The sequence below is a fragment of the Felis catus genome, chromosome B1 (assembly GCF_018350175.1).
Source record: "Felis catus isolate Fca126 chromosome B1, F.catus_Fca126_mat1.0, whole genome shotgun sequence".
Classification (NCBI taxonomy): Eukaryota; Metazoa; Chordata; class Mammalia; order Carnivora; family Felidae; genus Felis; species Felis catus.
This window is the reverse complement of record NC_058371.1, coordinates 182647831-182674159: the sequence shown is the minus strand read 5'-3', so window position 1 is coordinate 182674159 and position 26329 is coordinate 182647831. Positions and strand designations below refer to the sequence as shown.

Genomic DNA, 26329 nt, shown 5'->3' with positions numbered 1-26329 from the left:
ATCGAAGGCAGGAGCTCTCCCCGCTTCCCATCCAGATGGAGATGAATTGTGAACTGCCTCATCCCCAAGACAGCCCCTCACCTCTAACAATCCAGACCCAGCCCAGACCGACATGATTGGACAAAAGGGGGCATTTGAGTTTCTCCGGTACAATCTCACTTTCCTTGTGGCATTGTATATTAATCAGGATAAACTAAACTATATTCAGAAGTAACAGCCATGTCTTCATGGTTCAGCACAGCAAATATTTATTTCTCATTGGTGTTTCATTTGCAGCTTTGGGGTCTGTAAGCTGTACAGTCACCCAGAGATGAGGGGTGGAGGCTCCATCCCTGGTAACATACAGCTTCCTTACTTACTCTGGAAAGAAAAAAAAAAGATTCTGGAAAATTCTATATGGGTTTCTTAATGCCTCATTTTGGAGGTGATGCATATTCTTCCTGCTTATATTTCATTGGCCCCAAGTAGTCATGTAGCCCAATCTAACTACAAAGTTGGAAATAATAGTGGATCAATGGGAATATGTAATGTACAGAAGGTGGTGTCCCCTTCCCCAGCTTCTCAATGAGGAAGTTTCAATCAAGAAGAATTTCAAAAGCAGAACATTTGAGAGCTAGCAAGCGTTGCAGGGACTTTCTGGTTAACGGATGCCATGAACCAAGTGAAACCTAGTGACTTGTAGTAAACTAGCAGGGACAGGGGCAGATAGGTTCAGAGGCTTCTCTACAATGGAGGGAACCTGGTGACACTGAGTAGGAGGCTCTATGGAGGCTGCTGGTCCTGGGTCAAGGTGACAGCTATCAGATCACGAGTTGTATCAACAACTAACCTCACAGTCTAAGCCCCATAAGGTGCCCAGAATCAATGAAGTTAGAAGAACTCTATATGACCCTCAAATGAATGGAAAGACCTGTTTAAATCACTTCTTATGATTTCCCTACTCCTCATCCCCAAATTCATCAAGATGCTTTCTTAGGGATGAGCAAAGGTGGAGGAACGTGGTAGACACAAATATGTACTTTCTGATCTCTTTTCAAGGAAGGATGCCAGTTCTTTGCCTCAACTGAAAAGAGCTACCTTATCCCAGGTTGTATCCTACCCAAAGTGGCCCGTACTCAACAATTGATGATGGTAGGGGTTAAAGACCCAGGCATTTGGCCCAGGATACCTCTGATAGGCCATTTTTTAATAGTTTTATTTCCTGTATAGGTAGCATATGGTTTCATATTATGGTGCGCAAATATAGTGATTCAACAATTCTGTGCAATGTCCAGTGCTCGTCACAAGTGACTCCTTAACCCCCATCACCTATTTAAGTCATGCCCCCACCCACCTCCCCTCTGGTAACCATCAGTTTGTTCTCTATAGTTAAGAGTCTGTTTCTTGGTTTATCTCTCTCTCTATTTTTTTTTCGTTGTTCATTTGTTTTGTTTCTTAAATTCCACATGAGCAAAATAATATGGTATTTGTCTTTCTCTGATTTATTTCGCTTAGGATTATACTCTCTAGCTCTGTGTTGTTGCAAATGGCGGTGCTTCATTCTTTTTTATGGTTGAATAATATTCTATTGTATATATACAAATCATGTGTATACACATATATTTACACGCACATTGTATACACACACACACACACACACATATCACATTTTCTTTATCCATTCCTCAATCGGTGGACACGTGAGCTACTTCTGTAATTCGCCTATTGTGTAATTCGCCTATAATGCTGCTATAAACATAGGGGTGCATCTATCCTTTTGAATTAGTGCTTTTGTATTTGGGGGGGAAGATACCCAGTAATGTGATTACTGGATCATAGAGTAGTTCCACTTTTCACTTTTTGAGTAAACTGATGGGCCACTTATGCGCCAGAGTTTCTGTGGAATTAGCTATGTTTTTTGTCTTTCAGCAGCATAGACTTTTTCCTCTGCCCAATCTTGCTTTCTTTCCCTCCTTTCCATAAGTACTGATCCCTCCTAAACATCTTACGTGCCACACTCCATCTCAGCTTCTGATTCTGGAGAACATAATCTGTGATAGCCAGTGTCAGGAGTGGTCCAAGAAAGGGGGTGATAAAATAGGGTTATAGGACTGAATCACTTTTCTCCCAGTCACTAGTGTTAGGTGGAACTCACAAGGCATCCCTGGCACAAAGCAGCAGCTCAACTGTTAAAACTCTCACTGTCAGTGAATTGAGATGGTCTACAGGTAGGAGAGAATGTACTAGTTGACACAATTTGTCACACTTTTGAAAAGTACCGGCAAAGAGTAACTGTAAAGACAGTGGGCTTGGAAGGTTATTGCTAAATGGCATTGACCCCTAGCTAAATATGACAAAAGACCCCGGGGATTAAAGAACAATTGAAGATTGAGTGGGAAAGCTATAGGGCTTCTCTGGCAGCTTACAAAAGTTCTCTCCTCCTACAGAGGGAGTAAAGAAACATGAAGACCAGGCTCAGAACTTAATAGAGTGGCTGTCTTCTAGAGTATGGTAAATGCCAAGCAAGGATGTCTATTATGCCAAGGTGAGAGCCCTAATTAGAAAATGAATAGGAATAGGGCCTTTTGGGTGGATGATCGCAAGTGTTTTGAACCGCCTGCTATCCCTGAAACTTCTGAGACTATAAAATAGCCTATCTCTTCCAGTTAACTCTACTCCCCTGCCTAGAAGATATTTCAAAAGCCTTTCGCCTGACAGATGTGTTCCCTTTAGGATCTCCTCTTTTATCCCCCTTTTTCTTACATTGCTGATTAATCCAGCTGGCCCATGTTGGGCCCAATAGGGAAACAAGAAGAGTCAACAGACCTAGCCATGCTGTGCTGGGGAATCCTGGGAAGCATGGGATGTGGGGTGAGATTCTTTGGGTAATTAATCAAAGGGGATGGATTATATGTCTACATAGTGAGAAAAAATTTACTGATTTGGATCTGGAATCATTTATGGTGTTAGAGCTATCTGTGAGAGGGGAAAATGTCATGTAGTACTTAAAGAAGCCTCATGGGAGAATTGTGATGCTCAGGTTCTGGAGCAGGGCCATGCCACCTGCAGCAGAAGATAATATGTCTTTTGAAAAACAGCTTCTAGAGACAGAATGCCTGGTCATGCAAAACCAAATGACCACACATCTGGAATTTCCCATTATGACTTGGATTCTGTGAGAGCCACAAGGATCAGGTGGGCCTAGGAGCAATCCATCACACCATGGAAGAGGTGTATCAGAACTGAGTTGAAGCAAGATCAAAAAGCACGCACACGCTGCGTGAGTAAGTAGCCAAGGTCATCACTACTGAAGCATAGGTATACCTCCCTCAGCGAATGCCGGTGTTCAGATGAAGAGTCCCTCAAGATCAGCTATAAGAAAAAAAAAAAGACATGAGTTACACATGGGTCAGTTTCGTAAGTTTAAGTTTCAGCGGAAGTCAAAAACAGATGGTCGTTGCTCTATTATGTCACGTACTTGGAAGACACTAATAAAGGAAACTTCACGCCAGCCAGTTCATGTGGAAGGAAAAGGGGCCCTCCATCTTTGGACTCTGCAGGGTAGAGGTCCTGCTTTTTCCTCCATTCCACAGGCTTTAAGAACTTAACAAGCCATGATGGGGTACAAACAGAGACTGAGAGGTTATGCCAAAGGAAAAATCCAATGTGTGGATTTTCCATAGTATCGCTATTATCTACTATTGCACCAGATTTCTACTTCCCCTGTGTATACTTCTGTTATCTTTTATCACTGCTCTTAACACCCAATCTCTTCATTGTAGCTGAATAATTTTCCAAAACTATTCTTTTTGAAGATTTTATTTTTAAGTAATCGTTACACCCAACATGGATTCAAATTGACAACCCTGAGATCAAGAGTTGCATGCTCCACTAGCCAGGTGCCTCCCCAAATTAAAGTTTGATCATAACATGTCCTTGCTTCACCACCTCCAGAGTTTCCTCTTACTCTTTAAAATAAAGCCCAAGTGCGTAATACATGATCCTCACTCAGCTTCCTACCCAACCTCCCGGTCTTTGTTCTCACAAACTTCCAATTGGTCTGTCCTCTCCAGTCCACTGACCTGCTTTTAATTTTGGGAATACGTCATTCACTTTGCAACTCTCTGCCTCTAAATATGCCATTTCTTCAGCCTGGAATGTATTCCCCATTCCTTCTCCCTCTATTTCATTAGGACCTCAATTTAAAAATAGCCTTAATCCAAGACCTTTCTTCCTGGCAAAATTAGGTTGGAGTACCCTTTCATATGTCCCCAAGCATCCTGTAGGTTCCAATGAGTAACATGTCATGTCATGTCCCTTAATTACTCACTTCTAACAATAAGCTTCCTGAGGACAGAAGCCACTGTGTCCATTATATATATAGTATATTATATACATTCATATAAATTATATAATGTATTATGTACGTTCTTATATTAGCAGTATATGGCATATACTCATGTATGTGCAGATGTTCATATATACTTATTTTTCATGTGCTCAGATGCTTAGAAAAATCATCAAGGCCAGGTTTTGATTTAAATAGTTCTATAGGACCAGGTGAATTCTTAGAAGACTTGAAATCATCAGCACAGCTGCAGTAAATATAAAATAGACTACATTTTATAGGAATTATAATACTTTCCAAATCCATTTAATACATTCGACAATAAAATATATTAATCATTGACAATATGGTATCGTGGGTCAATTTTTGATATTCAAGAATTCCAGAGCTCAATAGTTAAACTTTCTTGGTAGAAAGCATTCATAAGGAGAAACACCATTTCTAAGTAAAATAAAAACTTTTTAGTAGTATAATACCGGATGTAAATTACTCATAATGACTTAAGCCAAGAGTGGACCAAGTATTTTTAAAATGTTCTTCAAAATAGAAACAGTTTTACCTTCCTGAAGGATGCAACTGGCAGGTATAATCACATTTAATTTTCTTGGTTCACTAAAAATGGAGGAACACAAAAACAATTAATAAAGGACAGAAAAATCACTAAACTTGGCCCTAGTTTCTTTGCATCAGGTGTCCTCAATTATTTAAATGGCATGTGTTTCCAGATAAAGTGCTTTCTCTCCACCAGAACTGCCCCACCTCACAGGCAACAAACACTGGCGAGCTTTTATTTACATTGATTCTATTAGGTGGCTCATCTCAATCTGTTTGAAAAACCTCAGGCAGATATATGGGCATCATCACTAATGCTCCTTAGTATAGCCTTCATTTCTCTTTAGCTTGGTAAAACAGCTCATATTTATTTCCCTCTTGTTACATAGCATATATAAATATTATTAGATATATCACAAAGGCAGGGTTTTTATTTCGTCTGTTCTTCAAGTTGATTTTTAATATCTTTCATGGAGTTCTGCTGTTGTGCCCTTTCTATTACTGCCTGTACTGACCCCTTCAGAGTAGAACACACTGAAATACGTCTGAAGAGTCTTCAGTAAAAGTCTCCTTTAGTGGAAGTTTTAGCCTTATGCTGCTTTGCTTTTATTATTATTATTATTTTTAGTAAAATGTTTGTAAGTTTTTTTTTTTTAACTGAAATTCATTTTGAGGGAGTACAATATCCTTGGTGACTCTACTGAGCTCTGATCCAGACTCTTGGGTCGGAGGTAAGATGTGTAACAAAACAATTTTTAATATATTTCTTCAAAAGTGTATTTTTCACAGCTAAGGCAAAATTGAAGTCTGAGCAGCCAATTCAATTTCCAGGAGGATTGAGACAAATAAAATTTTGGCCATTTGTGAATTTCTTGAGTGCTTATTACATCCCCGGTGCTTCACTAACAATGACTGTTGAATGAATTTAAGCAAATGGTCATTCTGCAAATGTCAAGACCCCAAGGTGAATATGTTGATCTGTATTTTTGCATGCGGTGCTTTAGGCTGCGGAAATATTTCTAGAACAGAAGATAATTGGTATCTTCAATTTGCGTTACACAGAATTGGATTTGGGGACATTTAGCATTCAAATTTCAGTTCTTGAGAAAAACCACACAAATTAAAATAGTTACTCTAAAAGAACTCTATGAGAATACATTTTGGGGTTTTAAGATGTCCTACACACTCTGAGAACCAATAAATTGGTGCCACAGTCATAATAACATATAGGTATTTCATTATATATAATGAAAGAATATGTGGGCAATAATTATGGAAGATGAAAAACCGATGGAGCGGAATCAATAAAATGGCGGTTTGAAGGCCGGCTCATGTACTTAATAGGCCCTAGGGCCATGTGACAGGTTAAAGGTCATTGAGTCTTAGTGTCTTCTTATATTAAATAGGGACACTACCACCGAACTTGCAGAGCTCCTGTGGTCATAACTTAAATAATTGTGACAAGCTCCTGTTTAACGATAAGTTGTTTAATAAACATTAGTTTTCCTCACCAAGATCCACCGGTTACATTTCTCTGGAAGTCATACAAATCCTAGTGATTTGGTGACTTTCTTTGAAATTGGTTTTTGCTTTCATGTCACTTTTTAGTGACTTCTTAAGGCTACTTCCTGCTGGAATAACGTACTCTTCTATGCATTCGGATGTGTTTCATCCAGCGCCCAAATACTGGGTGTATAAAATAACAGCAACCTCCTTCCAGCTCCAGCTAGGCTGGGATCCCCGTCTCCCTGGGAACTCAGCTTGCAGTGATCTGTTGCTCATCATAGGTATCAGACCAGAACTGACTTCAGATTTTATGAAATGCCATTCTACATGTAGCATCAATTTTATTTGCCTACTAATTATTTTATTTTCCATGCATTTCAGAAAGTACTTCACACAAATACTAGTTATATTTTATGTGTCACACAAATGTGCGACGTATGTCACCTTTCTCCTTTGTATCTGTTTCTTATAGGAACCTAGAAAGACTGAAAGAGTGAAAACACCTTGAATAAAGGTCAATATGTAAATCTCTTTACTGTCTTTATGCTCCTATGAGCAGGTGGTAGTACGAACCTCATCATTAAATTCCACTTTTCATTAAAGCATTTTTTCATTATGTAAACACTGTAACAGAAAATAAGTGATTAATGAGTATCAAATACCTGAGAAATAGCCTCAAATGGGGTTGACTTTAAGGAAAATTTTCATTATACATGACATTGATACATTATGCCAGTTTCCATAGAAAGTTTTGAGCACGTTTGTGTACTTTTTGGTGAGGATGAGTTTTTTATCTTCAAACAGTGTATGTATGTGTATATACATATATATATGTATATACACATAATTATACAAAATTATATATCTTTAATTATAATTATATAATTAGATATCATAATTTTTATACACATATTCTTTCATCCATGTTTTAGTAAGACCATTCGAATGTTCCACTGAGAATTTTATCCTTCCATGTTCCATCTGGCTCCAGAGGGCTTGACAATGTCAGAGGGCAGGCATATGATTAAAGTTAGGAGAGAAAGATTCTCCTTCCAGGAAATATATATATATGTGTATACACATATGAAGGAATATATACATATGTAGAATATATGTGTAGAATATATATATATATGTAGAATATATATGTAGAATATATATATAGAATATGTAGAATATATATATAGAATATATATGTGTAGAATATACATATATAGAGAGAATATATATGTAGAATAAATGTGTGTAGAATATATATGTAGAATATATATGTATATATGCATGCATGTATGTATGCGTGTATTGAACCTAACTTCTTTCATGTAGCTCAATCAATAAAGATTTATAATATTCTACGGGTATATATCAGTAGTTCATTTATTTTTTTATTGCTATGTAGTATTCTTTAGTCTACTCTTTCCATAGCTTATTTATTCAGCAGTTGAAGACAGTATGAAGTTTTTAGCTATTGTGAATATTACTATAAGCATTTGTGTATGGATTTTTGTTTGAACTCATGTTTTCATTTTTATTGGGTAACACTCATAGAAAGTCCCCAATGAAGAGTGAAATAATGAAAATTGATATATATTTTCAGGATATCCATTTAGGCTATCTCTATTCGATGGACTTCATGAGCTTTGCAAGTTTGAACTCCTCAAGGAATTTGTTGACTACATCTGTGTTGTCAAATTTATAGGCATAAGGTTATTCATAGTACCACCTTTTCATAGTTGATGTCTGTAGGATCTGAACTGATGCCCCCTATATTTCCTTTTTTTTCATTTTATTTTTTATTTTTTGTAAATTTACATCTGAATTAGTTAGCATATAGTGTAACAATGATTTCAGGAGTAGATTCCTTAGTGCCCCTTACCCACTTAGCCCATCCTCCCTCCCACAACCCCTTCAGTAACCCTCAGTTTGTTCTCCATATTTATGAGTCTCTTCTGTTTTGTCCCCCTCCCTGTTTTTACATTATTTTTGTTTCCCTTTCCTTATGTTCATCTGTTTTGTCTCTTTTTAAAATTTTTTTAACGTTTATTTATTTTTGAGACAGAGAGAGACAGAGCATGAACGGGGACGGTCAGAGAGAGGGAGACACAGAATCTGAAACAGGCTCCAGGCTCTGAGCTGTCAGCACAGAGCCCGATGCGGGGCTCAAACTCACAGACCGTGAGATCATGACCTGAGCCAAAGTCGGCCACTTAACCGACTGAGCCACCCAGGCGCCCCTGTTTTGTCTCTTAAAGTCCTCATATGAGTGAAGTCATATGATTTTTGTCTTTCTCTAACTGACTAATTTCACTGAGCATAATATCCTCCAGTTCCATCTCCGTAGTTGCAAATGGCAAGATTTCATTCTTTTTTTTGCCGAGTAATACTCTATTGTATATATATACCATATATTCTTTATCTGTTCATCCATTGATGGACATTTGGGCTCTTTCCATACTTTGCTATTGTCAATAGTGCTGCTATAAACATGGGGGTGCATGTGTCCTTTTGAAACAGCACACTTATATCTCTTGGATAAATGCCTAGCAGTGCAATTGCTGGGTCGTAGGATAGTTCTATTTTTAGTTTTTTGAAGAACCTCCATACCGTTTTCCAGAGTGGCTGAACCACCTTGTATTCCCACCAACAACGCAAAAGAGATCCTCTTTCTCCACATCCTCACCAACATCTGTTGTTGCCTGAGTTGTTAATGTTAGCCATTCTGACAGGTATGGGGTGGAATCTCATTGTGGTTTTGATTTGTATTCCCCTGATGATGAGTGATTTGGAGCATTTTTTCATGTGTTGGTTGGCCATCTGGATGTCTTCCTTGGAGAAGTGTCTATTTATGTCTTTTGCCCATTTCTTCACTGGATTATTTGTTTTTTGTGTGTTGAGTTTAAGTTCTTTATAGATTCTGGATACTAACCCTTTATCTGGTATATCTTTTGCAAGTATCTTCTCCCATTCTATTGGTTGCCTTTTAGTTTTGCTGATTGTTTCCTTCACTTTGTAGAAGCTTTTTAGTTTAGTAAGGTCTCAGTAGTTCATTTTTGCTTTTGTTTCCCTTGCCTCCGGAGACGTGTTGAGTAAGAAGTTGCTGCAGGCAAGATCAAAGAGATTTTTGCCTGCTTTCTCCTTGAGAATTTTGATGGCTTCCTGTCTTACATTGACGTCTTTCATCCATTTTGAGTTTATTTTGTGTATGGTGTGAGAAAGTGGTCCAGGTTCATTCTTCTGCATGTCGCTGTCCAGTTTTCCCAGTACCACTTGCTGAAGAGACTGTCTTTATTCCATTGGATATTCTTTCCTTCTTTATCAAAGATTAGTTGGCCATACATTTGTTGGTCCATTTCTGGGTTCTCTATTCTGTTCCATTGATCTGAGTGTCTGTCTTGTGCCAGTACCATACTGTCTTGATGTTTACAGCTTTGTAGTGTAGCTTGAAGTCTGGGATTGTGATGCGTCCTGCTTTGTTTTTTGTTTTGTTTTGTTTTTTTCAAGATTGCTTTGGCTATTTGGGGTCTTTTCTGGTTCCATACAAATTTTAGGATTATTTGTCGTAGCTCTGTGAAGAATGCTGGTGTTATTTTGATAGGGATTGCTTTGAATATGTAGATTGCTTTGGGTAGTATCAACATTTTAACAAAATTTGTTCTTCCTATCCAGGAGCATGGAATCTTTTTTCCATTTCTTTGTGTCTTCTTTAATTTCTTTCATAAGATTTCTATAGTTTTCAGTGTATAGATTTTTCACCTCCATGGTTAGATTTATTCCTAGGTATTTTATGGTTTTTGGTGCAGCTGTAAATGGGATCAGTTCCTTGATGTCTCTTTCTGTTGCTTCATTGTTGGTGTATAGGAATGCAACCGATTTCTGTGCATTGATTTTATATCCTGCAACTTTGCTGAATTCATGGATCAGTTCTAGCAGTTTTTTGGTGGAATCTTTTGGGTTTTCCATATAGAGTATCATGTCATCTGTGAAGAGTGAAAGTTTGACCTCCTCCTGGCTGATTTGGATGCCTTTTATTTCTTTGTGTTGTCTGATTGCAGAGGCTAAGACTTCCAATACTATGTTGAATAACAGTGGTGAGAGTGGACATCCCTGTCTTGTTCCTGACCTTAGGGGGAAAGCTCTCAGTTTTTCCCCATTGAGGATGATATTAGGGTTGGGTTGCTCATATATGGCTTTTATCATCTCGAGGTATGATCCTTCTATCCCTACTTTCTTGAGGGTTTTTATCAAGAAAGGATGCTGTATTTTGTCAAATGTTTCTCTGCATCTATTGAGAGGATCATATGGTTCTTGTCCTTTCTTTTATTGATGTGATGAATCACATTAATTGTTTTGTGGATATTGAACCAGCCCTGCATCCCAGGTATAAATCCCACTTGATCAAGGTGAATAACTATTTTAATGTAGTTTTGGATCTGGTTGGCTAATGTCTTATTGAGGATTTTTGCATCCATGTTCTTCGGGGAAATTGGTCTATAGTTCTCCTTTTTAGTGGGGTCCCTGTCTGGTTTTGGAATCAAGGTAATGCTGGCTTCATAGAAAGAGTTTGGAAGTTTTCCTTCCATTTCTATTTTTTGGGAACAGCTTCAAGAGAATTGGTGTTAACTCTTTCTTAAATATTTGGTAGAATTCCCCTGGAAAGCTATCTGGCCCTGGACTCTTGTTTATTGGCAGATTTTTGATTACTAATTCGATTTCCTTACTGGTTATGGGTCTGTTCAAATTTTCTATTTCTTCCTGTTTCAGTTTTGGTAGTGTATATGTTTCTAGGAATTTGTCTGTTTCTTCCAGATTGCCCATTTTATTGGCATATAATTGCTCATAATATTCTCTTAGTATTGTTTTTATTTCTGCTGTGTTGGTTGTGATCTCTCCTCTCTCATTCTTGATTTTATTTATTTGGGTCTTTTCCTTTTTCTTACTGATCAAACTGGCTCGTGGTTTATCAATTTTATTAATTCTTTCAAAGAACCAGCTTCTGGTTTCATTGATCTGTTCTACTGGTGTTTTTGTTTGTTTGTTTGTTTGTTTCAATGGCATTAATTTTTGCTCTACTGTTTATTATTTCCTGTCTTCTGCTGGTTTGGGGTTTTATTTGCTGTCCTTTTTCTGTCTCTTTAAGATGTCAGGTTAGGTTGTGTATCTGAAATCTTTCTTCCTTCTTTAGGAAGTCCTGTATTGCTATATACTTTCCTCTTATGACCACATTTGCTGCATCTCAGAGGTTTTGGGTTGTGGTGTTATTTTCATTGACTTCCATATACTTTTGAATTTCCTCTTTAACTGCTTGGTTAGCCCATTCATTCTTTAGTAGGATGTTCTTCAGTCTCCAAGTATTTGTTACCTTTCCAAATTTTTTCTTGTGGTTGATTTCAAGTTTCATAGCATTGTGGTCTGAAAATATGCACGGTATGATATCAATCATTTTGTACTTACTTAGGGCTGATTTGTGTCTCAGTATATGGTCTATTCTGGAGAACGTTCCATGTGCACTGGAGAAGAATGTGTATTCTGCTGCTTTAGGATGAAATGTTCTGAATATATCTTTTAAGTCCATCTGGTCCAGTGTATCATTCAAAGCCATTGTTTCATTGTTGACTTTTTGATTAGATGATCTGTCCATTGCTGTGAGTGGGGTGTTGAAGTCTCCTACTATTATGGTATTACTATCGATGAGTTTCCTCATGTTTGTGATTAATTTATTTATATTTTTGGGTGCTCCACATTTGGCGCATAAATGTCTACAATTGTTAGGTCTTCTTGGTCTGTAGAGCCCTTGATTATGATATAATGCCCTTCAGCAACTCTTGTTACAGTGTTTATTTTAAAGTCTAGATTGTCTGATATAATTATGGCTACTCTGGCTTTCTTTTTTTGACCATTAGCATGATAGATGGTTCTATCCCCTTATTTTCAATCTGAAGGTGTCTTTAGCTCTAAAGTAGGTCTCTTGTAAACAATATATAGATAGATCTTGTTTTCTTATCCATTCTGTTACCCTATATCTTTTGATTGGAGCATTGAGTCCATTGACATTCAGAGTGAGTACTGAAAGATATGAATTTATTGCCATTATGACACTTGTAGAGTTGGAGTTTCTGGTGGTGTTCTCAGGTCCTTTCTAATCTTTGTTGATTTTGGTATTCATATATATGTATATATACTCATATATGTATATATGAATATATGTATATATATGTATATATATGTGTGTATATATATATATATATATATATATATATATATATATTCATCTTTTCTCCCCTCAGAGAGTCCCCCTTAAAATTTCTTGCAGGGCTGGTTTAGTGTTCAAAAACTTTAATTTTTGTTTGTCTGGGAAACTTTTTATCTCTCCTTCTATTTTGAATGACAGCCTCTCTGGATAAAGAATTCATGGCTGCATATTTTTCTGATTCAGCACATTGAATACATCCTGCCACTCTTTTCTGGCCTGCCAAGTTTCTGTGGATAGGTCTGCTGCAAACCTGATCTGTCTTCTCTTGTTAGGTTAGGCACTTTTTTCCCTTGCTGCTTTCATGAGTCTCTCCTTGCCTGAGTATTTTGTGAATTTGACTATGGTATGCCTTGTTGAAGGTCGGTTTTTTTTTTTTTTAATCTAATGGGAGTCCCTTGTTCTTCCTGGATTTTGATGTCTGTGTCTATCCCCAGGTTAGGAAAGTTTTCCACTATGATTTGCTCACATAACCCTTTCACCCCTATTTCTCTCTCTTCCTCTTCTGGGACCCCTATGATTCTGTTGTTATTCCTTTTTAATGAGCCCCTGATTTCTCTAATTCTTAAATCGTGCTCTTTTGCGTTAAATCGTGCTTTTTTTTTCTGCTTCATTATTCTGTATAAGTTTGTTCTCTATATTGCTGATTCTCTGTTCTGCCTCATCCATCCTTGCTGCCATGGCATTCATCCAGGATTGCAGCTCATGGCTGCATTTTTTTATTTCATTCTGACTAGTTTTTACTTCTTTTATCTCTGCAGAAAGGGATTCTAATCTATTTTTAACTCCAGCTAGTATTGTTATTATTGTGATTCGAAATTCTGGTTCAGAAATCTTGTTTGTATCTGTGTTGGTTAAATCCCTGGCTGTCGTTTCTTTGTGCTCTTTCTTTTGGGGTGAATTTCTTCATTTTGTCATTTTGAAGGGAGAAAAGGAATTAATGAGGTAGACAAATTAAAATTTAAAAAATTAAAATTAAAAAATATTAAAATTAAAAAATTAAACACACACACACACACACACAAGTCGAATAAATGATGCTAGATCCTAGGTGTGTTTTGGTCTGGGTGTTGAAAGTAGTTTGAGAGATTAGAGAAAAAAAAGGGGGTTAGAAAAAGGAAATCATTTGAGAATTTGAAAAAATGAATACCCTGAAGTAGACTAAAATGAGATGATGGGAATAAAATAGAAGTTGAAAAAATTTACACAAAAGTAAAGAATATAGTGTAAAAAAATTAAAGAAAACTATTTTTAATAGAAATTGAAAATAAAAATGATTTTTTTCTTTTTCTGTATTCTAGAAAAAGAAGTTAAAATGAGGGGAAAAAAAAAGAAAGAAAATTGAATAGATGGATCTGCTAACAGATTGAAATAGGACTGAAATTACTTCATTTTCCCCCAGAAGTCAGACTATGAAGTGCTTTATAGTCCATAAAGTAAGTAGGTGGTGAGACTTGTGTTCTTGAAGAGCGAGGTTGGTCCAGTTGGGCGGGGCTCAGTGTAATGACTCCGTTCTCCACTAGATTGCGCTGCTAGCCTACTGGGGTGGAGTGTTGTGGTGCTCATAGGTGCGTATGCACATGTGCAGGAGCAGTGAAAATGGCGTCACCCAGCTACTCAGTCTCTAGTATCAGAACTCTGTTCTCCCCAATCAGCAATCGCACACCGGTCTTCTGTCTTCAGCTTTCGTCCACTCCCCACTCTTTCACTGTCTGTGACCAAGCCCCAGGCAGGACCTCTCTCCTGAGTTTTGTCTCAGAAGCGGCTGTTTTCCCTGGCCCCTTACTTCTGAAGGACCTGCGGCTTTGACCAAGCAATGGCCGAATGTCGACTGCACCCAGAAACTTTTGCTGGACCCTGCTGCTGCTGGTGCCCCAACACTGGCCAGATGCTAGCCCGCCCCAGAAAAAGTTTACAAGATAGTGTAGCAGCAGCGTTTCAGGGATTATGGATGATCACAACACACATCTGGCACCAGGCTTCACCCTTAACGACCTTGTTCCAGCACCAGCGAATATGGTCATTTTCTGGGGTTTGCTGGGACCAGGTGGCTTCAACAGTCTCTACCAAATGTCCTTCCAGCAGTGGAGCTGCTTTTCCCTGGGTGGCCTGAGAAACTCCCAGACCCCACTCTGTTCCTGGGGATTTGCCCTTCCCACCAGAGCACCACCAGGTATCGAGCTGCAGAGTTGCAGACTTTGTGCTCCCCTTGTTTACAGTCTTAATGGAATTTAAACCCTGTCCTTTCTCCTTTCTCCTTACTCCCTTTTTAGTTTAGTCCCTGTGGCTGTTTCCAATTTTCTGCTTTCTCTCCAGCCGCTTTTGGGGAGGGGTGCTATTCTGAGCCCCCCCGCCCAGTCTCCATCCTCTCTCTGCTCACAAAACCACCTCCCTTCCTGCTCCTTCTCACTCCCCAAGTTCACCTCTCCACACCCTGTACCTGCTGAATTCTGTGCTTCAGGTTGTGCAGGTTGTTGTGTGAATCCTCCAATCAGTTTTGCAGGTGTGCAGGATGGTTTAGTGTTGGTCTGGCTGTATTTCAGGGATGTGAGACAGACAAAAATATGGCTCCTCCCCCCATATTTCATTTCATATACTGGAAATTTATGTCTTCTTTTCTTTATTGTATTGTATTCTGATTTATTTGCTCAATCTGGCTAGAGGTATATCAATTTATTTGATCTTCTCAGAGCCAAATTTCAGTTTCACTGACTACTCTCTAAAATTTTTCTATTCTTAAAGTCCTTGTTTTCTTCAATTTTCTTTATTGTATCTTTCTGTCTGTTTGGTATGGGCTTAATATGCTTTCCTTTTTCTAATTGATTAAGGAGATAAATTTAGATGACTAATAGAAGAACTTCCTTATTTTCTAATCAAAGTGCTTATTTCTATAAAATTTCCTCTAACCACTGTTTTACCCACATCAAACAAGTTTTGCCTAGAAAAAAAATTCACAGAATGAGGATTGAGTCAATTTAGACAGTTGAACTGATTCTGTAGTCTGTTGATGTTATTTTTACCTTCAGTTCAGAGCAACTTAAAATTTCTCCATTCTGTTTTCTTCTTAGGGTGTGGATGGTTAGGGTCTTTCTCACGATTTTCCTGTTCCAGTCTTTTGCCTTACACCTTCTTGTATGTCTGTATTGCAGATAGGCTCTTTCTACCCTCTTGTCCTTTTCCAGCAGTAGTCCCTCTCACTTGTTATTTGATACTTGCTAACCTGATGGTGGGTGTCAGAGAGGGTTCTTTGTTGTCCCCATTCAGTCTCATTCTTAGGCAGGACCTTTGTCCCTATGCCAGACAGGTGGTAATTTCTCTGTGACTCATCCTCCTCCTCCAGCATTAGGAAATCACTAATGGTCTGGGACTTGGATAATTTCCTGCCCTTCCTGTAGGGTTCAACGACTCTTTTTTTATATTTCTCCCAGCTACTTTTGGTCTTAGATGCCAGGATTTGCTACCTTTTCCTCAGTAGCTTAAGGGTTGTGTTCCTTAGGGCCTATGTCAAATGTCACTCTTTTCTGTACTGGTGGCTATTCGCTCCTGTAGACCAGCACCGCCCAAGAGGACTTTCTCCAGTCTCTTTCCCACACCCTTTTTTCTTGTGAGCACCCAGCAGAAGTCCATGAAGAAGAACCTATAAGACGTTTCTGTTTCCCCTTGAATCTCTAGCACTCGCAATTTCTCTTCTGTCTCATTTGCCCACATCCAACCTTTAGTAATTTGTTAAGCAGTTTAGTTTTGTTGTTGTTGTTGTTGTTGCTTTGTTTTTTAGTTTTTTTACCCTTATCTATTTATTTCTTATCTATTTGAATGGAGGTGCTGTCTTTCTCCTGAGGCCAGAGGTGAGTCAGTACTCATGTTCCATCTCTTCTGGAAGAATGACAACATACCTTTGATTTCAGGCTGTTTCTTTACTCTCTTCTCCACTCCCTGATGGTTCAAGAAAATTAGTATGTGATTTTAGTGTTTTACATATAGTTCTGCTATATAATTTTGCATTTTGATATTTATAACTTTTATACCTTCACGTTGAACTTTTAGCTATAAAATGAAAACAAATATTCTAATAATCTTACCAAACTCACTTATATTTTCTAGGACATAAAATACTAAACCAAATTAATTTCTTCTTAAATTTTCAATGCATAATAATTAAACTAGTTCTATGTTTTTAAAGTTTCTTTTATTTTCTTCTTTTACTGATATAATCTGCATGATCATTTTCCTATATAAATCCTACAAAGTCTTTAATTCATTTAAGATTTTCAAAATTTATTGAGGCCTACATGGTTCCCAGCTGGTCTGCGGTTTGGGGTTGGTATTTGCCTCATAAAGCAAAATAGAGGGTTTGTCTTTTGGGAAGTCAAAGTTGTCTCCTCTGAAAAAGCCTTGTGCGTAGTTGGCTCTGGCCTCTTCCAAGAATAGGGAGGCAGGGATTGAGACCTCCTGGGTCTGGGTTTTCAGCTGACGTAGAGAGAGGAGACAATGCTTATAACCAGATGCTTATAACCAATGCTTATAACCACAATTTGGTGTAATTACCTCCAGGAGTCACTATTAACACAGCTTGGGCTTCATGACCGCCACAGAAGTGGATTCCTTAACAATAAAATAATAATGCAGTTAAAAATGAACTAAAAATTTCCAACTTTTATCCCTGTGAGATTTTGCATTGGATATTACTTTTACAAAGTTTAAGTTTTTCCAAGTCAAAACTTTTAAAACTAGATTTGGGGAAGGAATGGTAAATTGTTATTTAAGTATCTAGGTAAGGGGCACCTGGGTGGCTCAGTCGCTTAAGTGTTGGATTTTTGATTCTGGCTCAGGGTGAGACAGCGCCCACATCTGTCTCTTCCCTGAGAGCGTGCAGAGCCGCATTGGGATTCTTTCTCTCCCCTTCTCTCTCTGCCCGCCCCCACTCGTGCGCTTGTGCTCGCTGTCTCCGTCTCTCTCCCTTTCTCCAAAAATAAATAAAGAAACATTTAAAAATATCTAGGTAATAAGAATTTTGTTTTGCACTCTATATTCAGCATGATCATTATCATTCTATGTTGATTATTTTTAGTTTGTCTAACTTTTCTGGGATTTTTGTAAATTTAAATTGCAGTGAATGGAGGTGGGTATATTTATGCTTACATCTCTAGTATATTTTAGTTTATGCATTTTACTATTAATTTTTCTGTTACTTACCTTTACAGTAATATTTATTAGGCATCGGCTAGAATTTATGTTTTTATTGTTGGAGCAAAGAACAACAACCACAAACAGGGCAAAAGCATTCAATAAGGACATATGGTATGGACAAAATATATTGTTGTAAAGGGGAGATGTTGAGATGTCATTCCAGGCTAAAGAAAGGGTATGAATAAAGCCTAACAATGTGAAAGAATCATCAAATCAGTGACAAGGAAAAGAGTGGGTAGTTAAAGAAACTAACACAAAAGAAATAATGAGGGTTATCTTGGGAAATAGGCGACAAAATACTAAACATTTCAAGATGGCCTGTAGAGTTTGTGAATAATAATTGAAAAATGAGCCATGTCGAGAAATAGTCTGGGCTGGTTTCTCAGCAACCTTCCCTCCTTCATAGAAATCTGGGAAGAGGTTTGCAAGCAGTATTTTTAGAGTACAAAATTTTCTTGGAAATATATTCCTTCTACAAATATGAATCAGCAGTGCTGTGTGGGAGCTACATACTTCTGCCTGAATCTTTCTTTATTAACAATAGTGTTGAGTCTGCATATACTAAACAAGTTAATTAATACGCAATCCTCAAACATGTCTTTAAAGGGGATATAGAGTTTTTATATAGAAGAGAACATAAATGTATTATTCACACACCCAAAATTTAACAAAGGTAAAAGCAAGGATTTGTTTGTTATTTCACATTGACCAATATAAGTGTGTGTGTGTGTGTGTGTGTGTGTGTTGGTTAAGAGAATTGCTGAGCAGTCATTTAGTCAGATAAATATACTGCTTTCTTTTACATTTTTGAAATGGTCAGTGCATTTTTACATATCCAGAAAACCTTAAAGGTATGTGTATTTTGATTATGTTATTGGTACCAAAATCACCTCTAATAACTTTTTAAAAAAATGTTTATTTTGAGAGAAAGAGAGAGAGAGAGAGAGCAAGCACGGGAAAGGCAAAGAGAGAAGGAGACAGAGAATCCCAAACAGACCCACACTATCTGTGTGGAGCCCAATGTGGGGCTTAAACCCACACACCATGAGATCATGCCCTGAGCCCAAACCAAGAGTTGGACGCTTAACCAAGTGAGCCACCCAAATGCCTTACCTATAATAACTTTTGGACACCAAATGAATAGGCCTAACTTTACATCAATCCAGACTAAGAGAAATGTATTTTCAAAAATTTGTGGATGAACATCACTCATTACTGATTCATCATAATTACCCCCATTTTTTATTCCATTTTCATTGCATTATGATTATTAACAACTCCCAATAAAGAACTCATAACCTAATACAAAAAGAAGTAGAAGGGGAATAATCTGATGTTCACTTGGTATGTGGGAGTTTTATCATCTTCATAAATTCAAGTCACCCATTCATTCGAAAATGTCTATTAAGTACCAGAAACAATGCTAGGCATGGGGGAGACATCAGTGAATGAAACTGATTAAATCGCTATCTTCACAAAAGTCACATTTATACTTGGATGAAGTAGAATGTAAAGAAGGTATGTATTAATTGGTGGTAAGTACAGTGGTGAATAAAATAGAGAAGGAATGGAAGATACGAAGTGTGTTTGTTATGAGGGGCAATTTTACTTGTCACTAAAGGACCAACTAAGAAAAATATTTAGCAGCGTTCTGATATAGGTATGCGGGCAAACCACTCATATATATCAAAGAAGAGTGTAAAGAGAGTGGAGAAAACAAAAAAAAATAATTTTGGTTCAGAAGCATGCCTGATTCGCTGATAAAAAAGTAAGCTATTGTCAGAGTTTTGGAACTGACTCTGGGATAGGAAGGTGTTAAAGGATCTGCCCAAAAGGATAAAGTGATATGACTGTTTCTGTGGGGTCACTCTGGTAGCTTTACAGAGAACCGTGTGTGGGCAACCAGGAACATTAGCATTAGCTGGTTAATGAGTCATGATAATGGCCTGTTTCAATGTGTTTGCGTGGGGGCAGTAGAAATGGTGAAATTCTAAATATATTACAAACATGGAGACAGCAGATTATCCTGATTGGCAGGATGTGAGAAAAAAAGCAGAGATGATTTCATGATTTTTGTTTGTTTTTTTCTTTTTTTCTCCCTGAGTGACTGAAAAGATAGAGTTCCCATGAACAAAATGGGAAAGTCTGTGTAACAATAGCAAGTTTGCAGAGAAAGATCAATATACCAACTTTGGGCACATTAGTTTTGAGTGGACAGAATGAGATAAGTAATGGGGATGAGAAAGATATCATATAGACAATTGGATATGCAAGTCTGAAATTTCAAGGGAAATCCAAACTGAAGGTATAAAGTTTGGGGTGATTATCATCATCATATATTTTGTATCAAAGTCGTATTGGATAAAAATATCAAGTCAGTGAGAATAAACTTCCAAGTGAAGAGAAATAACCCGAAGAAGTTCAAGGGCAGAGCACATTTGAGAGTCAGGAGAAAAAGAAAAACCATCAAAGGATAATGAGAAGAAAGAATTCGATTACACTCACAATCATGGGTTACTTTTAAATTGCCAAGCATTTTAATATGATTTAATTTAATCATTGAAAATGGTATAGAAGAAAGAATATTATATCCCTGATACAGATGAATAAAATAATTTGGGGGGGGATCATCTTCCTCAAGATCACCTATTTTAGGTAGTGGAGATTGTATTTGAACTCTGATGTGGAATTTCAAGTCAAGTAAATTTCATTTCCCACTACTCACCTAAGTGATGATTCCTTCAGCATTTGCGTCTTTGGGTTCACTGGATGAAAATACCAACCTTGGACAGTGGCTTAAATATTGCTTCACGAATTTGCCTATCATCCTTGCTCAGGAGGCCATGCTAACCTTCTCCGTATCATTCCAATTTTGCTACACGTGCTGCCGCAGTGAGCACCAATACAGCTAGAACAATCTTCTGAGGTGACACACAAAACCAATAATTTTGGGAAGATTCTGAGGTGGGTGAGGAGGATGGGAGAATTTGAAACAACGGAAAGGAGATGGCAGGAAATACAGAAAGCTTGGGGCTCTGTAAAAGTAGGCTGGAATATATTGTTCAGTGAAATTTCTGGTTGTCAATTCAGGATGAGGCACTAAATTTCTGATGCAAAGATTACAAACATGATGTCTTTGTTAGAAGTGAGATGAATAGGAAAAAAACTATAAAGAACACAATAGCAGTTTTAAGAAAAGCTCAAGAAATAAGTAAATACCTACCAGCTACATACTAGAGTTCATAATGGTTTAAAGATACAAATCTAATCCTGTGATATGGACACATCTCTTGTTTTTATGTTTCTTATGAATCCTCAAGTTCATAGCTCTCTCCATGATGGAATTTCGAATCTCCATTTTATTCATTTTGTAGCTTCCTCACTCCTGTGAGCATATTATGTCAATTTTTATTAGTGTTTGGAATATAGATTCTTAATATCACAATAGATATATCAGTGAACTAAGAAGAAAAAAAAGAAAAAAAATCTTTCACTTAACTTTTTAATATTCATTGCTTAGGATCTCTTCTTGTCAGAATAACTTTGAATGCTAATTTGTATTATAGATATAATTTGTTGAATAGAATTATTACATCTTGTAAATAAACATGTGTGCAGAATTTAGACCGAAATAGACCCTGTATGAAAAAGAGGAGTTGGCAAAGTTATAAAATATCTCATCTCTATTTGATATCTATCTATGATATTTCTGAATTTTATAATACCAACTTTCAGACATGCACATGGCACAATGATGTCTCATAAAGCTCATTTTATCAATATTTATGAGTACATTCTAAGGGTCATAAAACTTGCTAAAAGTTCACAAGAAGACAACAAAAATATTTCAGGACAAACATAAAATTACAAGGGCAAGCTATGCTATGGAAAATTCCAGGGCTGGTGAGAGGTAAGTATGATTCTGGAGTTCTTAAAATCCTAGTAAAAGTATCTGTGGGTCATGAAGGACCCACAACATAGCCAATCTTATGGCATTGGAAGCACCGTGAGGAAAATGCAAATTTTCTTGCCAGTAGTCTCCATCTGACATTGTATTATTTTAATTGGGTCCTCTTTGTGTTGCTAAAAAAAAAGCCTAAGGAGGTCATCTGACCTCCAAGATCAAGAAGTGGATTCTGGAATACGATGGATGATTGCCTTTGCTTTCCATTACTACGTTTTGTTTTAAACCAGTAGTCCTTAAGAGTAGTTCATGAACACCTGGGGGTCCCTGTGACAATTCCTGGTTGTTTGAAGATAATTTTTTTCCATAAAATTATGAGAACATTTTAAATTACATTGACACTTGCACTGATGATGAAAAAGCAGTGGTGATGTATTTTACTTGCTGTTACTTGAAAAAAAAATGTCTGAAAAACTATGGTTACTCAAACTTGGGATTTTGGTACACATGTTCTCCAAAGAAATGAAGAGAGCTTCTCAGCTAGCAGCAGTTGTTGATATAAATTGAGCTGTCATGTGAAAACTAGAACCTTGGAAAACTTTTATCAACCACTGTGAGCTTGACAGCTTTTCAGTTCATGTACTAGTTTGCTATTGCCGTGTAACAAATTATCACAAACTTAGTGGCTTGAAATAATAATCATTTATTAGTTCACAGGTCCACAGGGCAGGAAGTTGGTATGACATAGCTGAGAGCTCAGAGTACATAGGCTGAAATCAAAGTGTCAGCCAGACTACATTCCTCTTTGGATCTCAAAGTCCTTTTCCCAGGTCACAAGCCTTTTGGCCTAAGTAAGTGGTTGTAGAACTGAGCTCCCCACTTTCCCATTGCCCGTGGGCCACTGTCAATTCCTAGAAGTTACTCTCAAGTTCTTGCCATTTTACTCTCCCTTCCCATCTTCAGAGCTAATGATGGAGAATCTCCCTCTTATCAAATACCCTTTATTGATTGACCTCATGAGGTCAGTCTCATTTATCATATTCATGGGTGCAGCTCATCCTCGAGGAGGAGGAAAGCTGGGTGCATACTGATGGTTGGGAATCTACCAACTCCCAGGCTCAGCACCGCATCATCCTTGAGCATAGCGTGAATTTATATCTTTGGATCTAGATCATAATTTTTCAACCTTCTAAATATAAACAATCTCATTGGACCTCTTCTCAGACAATTGGGTTATTCTCCAATCTTCTTGAAAAGCATTGCACTGTGCCTCTAGGAAGCTCATTTCCACCCTTATTTTGAGCTAATCTACATGGAGATGAAGCTAAAGGCCCAAAATATGAAATACCCAATCTTATTCTCCTTATGAGTGTTCTTTTTAGTGACTTCAAGATAATTTTCAGATATCTACATTTCCATGAAACATAAAAGGCTAACCATACGTAAGTGCTCTTGCTATTAGTATTTCTGAACATAAAATTCTAACACCTCCTCCTTCTTAAGAATCTTGCAATATGGTAGAAAACAGAATGGTAAATAATCCTATTTCTAAATTATCCCTGCTCTCACTCTCATACTGGTGCTCCGAGTTTCTATATGATATGGAAATGATCTGTCCACACACTGGTAATACCATTCATCAAGTGCTCACACTTCACTAAGTGCTCAATAATGATAATCCAATATATATATGAAGGCAGCCACATATGCAAGAATGTAAATGATCTCTAGAAGCTGAAATATATGAACCATATATATGAAATATATATGAAATATATATATATATTTCACCTATTCGTTCAACATTATATCTTAGTGCTAAATATGTCAATGTTACTATGGTGCTAGTATTATTCTAATTGTCCAGACATGGAAACTGAGGACAGAGGAGTTGTATATCGTGTCTAACATTCCGTGGTCTGTCTCACGGATAGTAAGGGGCAAGCCAGGTCGTCTCATTCCTGAGACCGAATTCTGAGTCTTTCCATCTTGTCACCCCTCCTAAATCTCATAATATAATTCAAAGATGTAAACCACCATATGATAAACACTATATGCAACTGTTTTTTTTCATAATATCAGAGATCCAATAGAAGACATAAGGAATCTTTTAATAACAATTCTCAGGAATAGGAAGAAGAATGGCAGGAGAAATGTATTAAATATCACCGTGGTATTTTTGTGAATTTAGTTGGACACTTTTATATGTAATTTCTGCTATAGCTAATATTCATACCTGTATTGCCTATTAATCTCCTTGAATGTAATAGAAGACCAAAGGTCCAGATTTTTATTTTTTTCTCTCTGCATCCTAGAAGTAAATCAGAAACTCTTCCCAGATATTCAAAGATATGTCGTTGCTCATATAAAAGAAAATCATTCCTTTTTATTTAATGCTAAGCAGTATTTCGCAATATCAATGTGTTTCCTTCAGTAAACCTCCATAGTTGCAGAATTAAGATCCCAGATGCTAACAGGAAATGAAACGACCTCTCAAACATTCCCCCACCCTCAGCATTGGAAAGCAATAATTTGGCTTTGATAATTACAACATGATGAAAAATGACATTTAGAAGAGACTCTGAAAACTAGGTGGTTCAGCATGACTTAAAAGACTGAGACAATAAGACCAAAGAGTTTAGATTAGTTGTTCAAAATCACACAGCTAATTAACCACAAAATATGAATTAGAACACAGATCTCCTGATGAAAAGCCTGTCTTCATCAGGATTACGCGATATCCAACAAAGCCAGGATGTATTAACATAATCACATTTCATGACCATTCCCCATTATGTGAGCACCTGAAAATAAGAACTAGATTTTTAAATGTATTCTCTTTTCTTCCCTAACTTTCTTAAAATCAAGAGTTGAAGTGAAAGAAAATTATGTTCTATAAAGCATTTGTTGACTTGAATAACAATCATAAAGCTGTGAAAACAGAAACTTCTCTTAAACTTAATTATAGATACACTAGTAGTTCTTTGCAGTCTGTTCTTCATTTGCATGAATTATCTTTTCAAATTTAAATGTATTAAAAGAAGAAAAAGTGATTGTTAAACAAATCTACATACATTAGGCAGAGCTTTTTTCCCCCTAGGCTTTGAAAAATGCCCTACTCCTATTGGGGTTTGAAGACATAACAATATTAATTCACAAAGATTTATATAGCTTTGTGATTATGAACAGGGAAAAATGTGACAAAAGTCAGTTTGCAAAACAAAATCTTTAAAGTAAGCAAAAATTTCACATCCGTCAAAAACATTCAAGCTTGATGCTTTGAAACTCCAATTGCTAAGCCTTGGGCATAAAACAAGAAAACGATGAGGTTGACTGAATAAAACACACATTCGCCAATAGTCGGCAGGTTTTGAAAAGGTTAAGATATGAATGTTAGGCTTTATATACATATAAATATGTATTAACCCTTGTTATAGGTATTTACAATTATTTAGAGCTACCATTCTTCAGGAAAACGGAAAATATAAAAAAAAATATTCACAGATTGAAAACGCCGTAAAAGAAACACTAAATGCAATATTTGGGACAAAATATTTATTCTTGTGATGGCCTTGAAGTATCTAGAAAATGTTTTCAAAACTACACTTCTTGACACTGAATATTTAAGGAGAATTTGAAATGTAACTTTTGCTTTTACATTAAATGTGGAAGAGCGTTTCCTTTTTCTTAATCAAATGCAGTTTTACACCTACCAAGCAATGTTCAGAAAAAGCAGGGCTGTCACCAGAAAGCCAATTAAAGAGGGAGGCTGAAACTCCACTTGTGAAGAGAACTTGATGGGACAGATGCGGGATCTCGCAGCTAGGGATTTAGAGTTGGACCTTGAATGAAAGGGATCATTAGAGTTCTTATCAATGCAGTGTCACTTTGGAAGATGTCAGTTAGGACTGGCATTCTGGAGGGCTCTGTATTTATGTATGCCACTTATTAAACTAAAAAAAAAATATATATATTATCAACAAGACTTACTGTGGTGATTGTTTTGCAATATATAAACAGCAAAGCATTATGTTGAACAACTGAAACTAATATAATTTACATATAAATTATACCTCAATAAGAAAAAAAATAAAGTCGTAAAGACAATTTATCAAGACAGCTGTAGTAAAGCAGTATTTCAATTGCTGTCCTTCCAAAGGCAAATATTTGTTTTTTGGACCAAATCAAGAATTCTGTGAAAGGTGTTTTATTATGTAAGAGCCTCAATATGCATTGACTCTGCCACTCCTCCTTACATTCCAAGTCATTACTTCCTAATTCTACCCACTTTACCCTTACTATATACCCCTATTCCACTATTATTTATTTTTGACATGAGGGTGCAGTGATGGCTTTATGATTTCATAATTATTTTAACAACTGGCACAACTTCTCTCAATTAGGAATTGTCTTTATTTGGGGAAAAAAGGACCTTGATAGGCTATTAATTTGGGACATAGGACGTCAATGGACATAGGACATAATTTGGGACATAGGACGTCAATGTGTGCTGGCTTGGGGCCAGTTGAAAAAGAAATGTTTGTGGTTGTTCCGTACACAAGAGAAAATGTGTTTTACCCAAAGAATGAAGGTTTTCTGGGTAGAA

At 37.0% G+C, this 26329-nt stretch overlaps 1 long non-coding RNA gene and 1 other non-coding gene across 3 annotated transcripts; both read right to left on the bottom strand.

Annotated features, from left to right (window-relative positions):
• Positions 1-224: 224 nt before the first annotated feature.
• Positions 225-18779, bottom strand: LOC109499464. Of its 2 annotated transcripts, none has more exons than XR_006597158.1 (4): positions 16526-18779; positions 4887-4939; positions 3253-3351; positions 225-360 (listed from the first exon to the last, which is right to left on the bottom strand). It is a non-coding gene; the product is annotated as an uncharacterized LOC109499464 (long non-coding RNA). The 2 variants fall into 2 exon arrangements; XR_002156741.2 differs by having other exon boundaries at positions 3304-3351.
• Positions 18780-20615: 1836 nt separating this feature from the next.
• Positions 20616-20719, bottom strand: LOC111560308. Its single transcript, XR_002742065.1, has one exon. It is a non-coding gene; the product is annotated as a U6 spliceosomal RNA (small nuclear RNA).
• Positions 20720-26329: the final 5610 nt, after the last annotated feature.